At 54.2% G+C, this 4,609-nt stretch overlaps 1 pseudogene; it reads left to right on the top strand.

Moving 5' to 3' along the window:
- Positions 1 to 3,290: 3,290 nt before the first annotated feature.
- On the top strand, positions 3,291 to 4,380 carry LOC138834985 (transcriptional regulator protein Pur-beta-like; annotated as a pseudogene).
- The last annotated feature ends 229 nt before the right edge of the window (positions 4,381 to 4,609 follow it).

A 4,609-nucleotide genomic window follows, 5' to 3' on the forward strand; every position in this document is an offset into this window, starting at 1 on the left:
CCTGGGCCAATTCAACCTGACCACACACAATGGGACCACAGATCTCTACACAGATCAAATGCCTGAATGTATGTAGGTGCAACCTGGAAAAGGCTCATCTTCTGTGTGTCTGCTTTCCAAGGGTGTAGGCATCACTCAGAGACTACGAGCACATCTGGTTCAGTGGCCCAATACAAGGGCCTAGCCCCAGACTCCAGTGAGCCCTCAGACGTCCTTGCCCTGTACCTTCCCTCTTCACTCATGCCATGTGCACAGGCCAGAATGCCACCACTCCCTCATGTCCCAACCCTCATGCTCCTGCATCCACAACCCCATACAGCCAAGCCCAATCCTACCTCTGCTACCTCAACCTCAGGGCCCTCACGATTCTCAAAACCCCTTTCAGTCTTAGCCTTGAACACTAATCTCTCTGCCTTTGGTCTCGCCCACTGAGCTCACTTAAACCTCAACCTACTCAAGGCTCCTTGTAAACTGTTTACATCCTCCTGTTCCTCATTCTGCAGTGCAGCTTTCACCACTCGCTACCAGCTATCTTGCTTGTACCCTGCTTATGCAATCTGTCCCCCAAACTCCCTTCCCACTAATGACAAAATGATATTTCCTAGTGGAAAGAATGCCCTTCAGCACTTGGTAGGGGTAGGTGAAGTTGCCCACCCCCACTCAAGAGTCTGACCCTGGAGAACATCTCCATGGCAAACCCACCTGGCGTTTACTACACCATATCTTCCCATGACATAAGTGTTCTGCCTGCAGGGCAGGTCTTGATGGCATTGGACTAGAATAATTGCATGTCTGAGGTCCAGAATGCCTGACAGCCTACACCTTGGGATACCTTTTGCCACTAGTGACAAGCAAGTTTGTCAGGACTTACTTTGTCATTTCTCTGCTTCTGGACTCTGAGCTCCTCCAGGACCAGAGACATTTAAGCAATGCCCAGAGGTAGGGACAAACCACATCTCCTCCTTGGGCTGCCAGAAGGAAAGGACCTTCCTCACCTGCACCATGGCCTCCACATCCACTAAGCCAAAACAGCCAGAGCTGGGTAGCAGCTACCAGGCCATCAGACAGGGCCAAGTCGTCCCTCCAGATAACTCAGGGCTCTGTTTAGAGAAGGTCTCTGATCTGTCAGCTCACAACCTAACCACCTCAAGTCCAGCTGTAACCATGGGCAGGATCACAGGTAAGCAGGAAGTCCTCAAGAGGGATTTGACAGCACTCCCTATGAACTGCCCTCACCTGTGCCAACACACATCACATCATGAAAGCCCCCCCCCCAACTCCAGAGGACATTCTTCAGCAATCCTTACCAACTCCCAATGGCTATGCTTTGGCATAGATCAGAATCCACAGATGCACAGTGTGATCCCCTATTGCTAGCGATCTCCAGTATCAGAGCAGCAGAGGACATGGCTGGGTGTAATCCAGAGATAAGTGCAAATGGGGAAGGAGCCTTGCAACCCTGGCCCCATCTCTGTCCTCAGCTGTGGCTTTGTCAGTCCCTACACATCCACATCGACTGAGGCAGTTCCTCCACTAGGTGTCCTCCGTTGTCCCGACAGAGCTGGTCCTCGGCACACATTTGAACAGCAGATTCCTTGAGGTCCACGGCCTGACTAACAGGTCCAAGGAACGGCCAAAAATACTCTGGTTCTACCTGAGAAGCATGGCTTGTGTTCCTTCTGAGAAGGAACAGACAGGGAAGGGTCCCCTGGCCTAGTGGTGGGGAAACAGAAGTCATGACTTGGTCCATATCAGTGGACAGACAGATTAAGAAGGCTCAATGGCAGTGCAAGACTGAGGTACTATTGGTGTCTTTCTCATTGTAAAGCACCCTGATCAAGTGGCTAGGTCCTTTACCTCTGAAAGGAGGTCAGGAAACAGAGCTTGTGTCTATGCTGTCCTCAGAATGCTGGGAATTGAACTCAGACACTTTCACACAGTAGAAAACTGCTTTAACCACTGGTCTACCTCCTCAGTCGTTGGCTTTCTTTTGAGACAATCTCACTATGAAGTTAAACCCTGGCCTCCAGCTGCTCTCTACCTGTCTCTTCCACCTAAGTACTAGAATTATAGATGTGGCCCAGCCAATCTACTCTTGTTTTCCCCTTGAGATCTGCTTAGAGCCAGGTCATCTTCTAAGTAAGAATTCATCAAGGCAACTTGGATGCAGAAGCATTTCCCTGTCCATCCATGGCTGGCTCAGTCATCTAAGTCTCTACATGAAAGTCAGGCACACATCCATGCTGCGCATCTCCTGGATCTGCCTATGATGCCACTCCTGTGAATAAAGCAAGGCCTGGTCATTCCCAGAGAGGAAGAAGCCACAGAGAGTACACTATTGATCCCCTAGTGAGGACGTGGCTAGTAACACAAGCCCTGAACATGTAGACTTTGCACCAAGACCTCAGGTGAGCTTCTTTTATCCTGAAGTGTGAAGTGGTGGCCTGATTATCTAGCACTTATACCAGTGGGTTGCGAGCCCAAGATGTGGCAGGTAGAAGTGCTCATGTACAGCAACAAAGTCCCATTAGGGACTGGCCTAGCCACCCATTCCTTGGTCTAGCACATATAGGTTTTTTGACAGTGTGACAAAAAGGAAGAGGGAACAGAGCCAACATTCCAAGAGAGGTTTTCTAGGTCTCTGAGGCTCAGCTGTGCTCTCTGCTGGGCAGTGGCCCTCAGGATGTTGGCATAGATGCATTAGAGTCTCTGGTGTGCATGGTACATGAAACACTTTCAGCTTTTGCTGGCTGCAGAGCAGGCCAACCTGCAAGCAGGCAGCAGGCAGCAGGCACAGCCTGGTACTCAACCAAAGACCCTGATGTAGGCTACCCAAGGTAGAAGGTGAAAGGTAAGAGTGGGTTTTACAGACACACACTGAGTCAGAGATCCTGAGGGAGGAACCCCACCAGCTGTTGCTCCAACCAGCCCTGCAGTGGATGGTGCTCAATTCTGAGACTCAATTTAAAGTCGCATGAGCAGAGTACAAATCCATACATTCCAGCCGTGTGACCTTCAACCAATGCCAGTCTTCGCACTTAAGAATAGTAATTCTTCTCTATAAAATGGGCTTATTCACCACTGGCAGCAAGTATGGCAGCCTTTCGGTCATCACGGTCAGCAAAGGCAGCCTGGAAGGTGGTCACCCAATGGTGGTGGTGCCCTATGATGACAGGCCACAGTCTCCTTGTCACCATTGGCGAGCACCTGGAAGCCCACTTGAGTACAGTACCCCAGCTCAGTAACAGCCACTGGCCCAGCACACAAGAATTTTCCTTGGGGGATGGGGGATGGCGGAGGCGGCCGGCGATGAGCAGCGGGAGCGCGTGAGGAGCCGGCAGGCAAGGCTGGGGGCCCGGGAGCGCGAGCCGCAGGGCGGAGGGCGGGGTTGCGAGCACAGTGGGCAGCGGCAAGGCAGTAGCCAAGAAGATAGTGGACAGCAACAGCGGCAGCTAGCACGGCGGCGGTGGTGGCGGCAGCGGTGGCGGTGGCGGCAGCGGTGGCGGGAAGGGAGGCTTCCAGGCCGCACCCCGCGGTGGCGGCCAGCAGGAGAAGCAGGAGCTGGCCTCGAAGCGGCTGGACATCCAGAACAAGCGCTTCTACCTGGATGTGAAGCAGAATGCCAAGGGCGGTTTCCTGAAGATCGCAGAGGTGGGCACGGGCGGCTCCAAGATCCGCCTCACGCTCTCGATTGTGGTGGCGGCCAATTTCCGTGACTCGCTGGGCGACTTCATCGATCACTACGCGCAGCTGGGCCCCAGCAGCCCCGAGCAGCTGGCAGTGGGCGCTGAGGAGGGCGGCAGGCCGGCGCACCTCAAGAGCGAGTTCCTGGTGCGTGAGAACTGCAAGTACTACCTGGATCTCAAGGAGAACCAGCACGGCCCCTTCCTGCACATCCGCCAGACCATCAACCGCGGCAGCGGCTTTGGCGCAGGCCCAGGGCCTGGCGGCCTCCAGAGCGGCCAGACCATCGTGCTGCCTGCGCAAGGTCTCATCGAATTCCGACACGCTCGCCAAGCTCCTCGATGACTACGGAGGCGAAGACCACGAGCTGGCCGGAGGCCCAAGAGGCGGTGCCGGTGGCGGGGGGGGGGGGGGGGGGGGGGGGGCTGTACGGGGAACTCCTGGAGAGCACCTCTATTACGGTGGACTCCAAACGTTTCTTCTTCGATGTGGGCTGCAACAAGTACGGAGTTTTTCTACTGTGTGAGTGAGGTGAAGCCGTCCTACCGCAATGCCATCACCGTGCCCTTCAAGGCCTGGGGCAAGTTTGGTGGCGCCTTCTGCCGGTATGCGGATGAGATGAAAGAAATCCAGGAGTGGCAGAGGGATAAGCTTTACAAGCATCATGCTGGGGGGGGGGGTGGTGAGGAGTCCTAAGGCGAGGAGGTGGATGAGGATTGAAATGGCAGCTTTCCCCCCTGGCCTCCCCCACCCTGTTACCCGCGCCCCCCACTCCCCATCCCCCTGGCTAGTTCCCATTCTTGCTCATTCCCCTGTGAGCTAGTGGAGAGGGAGCCCGGGAGGCCACCAAGGGAGAAAAAAAAACCAACAAAATTAAAAAAATTAATATAGTTAAGAGAAATAACCATAAGACAACAGTCTTGAA

This window comes from Dipodomys merriami, unplaced genomic scaffold (genome assembly GCF_024711535.1).
Source record: "Dipodomys merriami isolate MVZ:Mamm:240054 unplaced genomic scaffold, mDipMer1.0.p SCAF_220, whole genome shotgun sequence".
Classification (NCBI taxonomy): Eukaryota; Metazoa; Chordata; class Mammalia; order Rodentia; family Heteromyidae; genus Dipodomys; species Dipodomys merriami.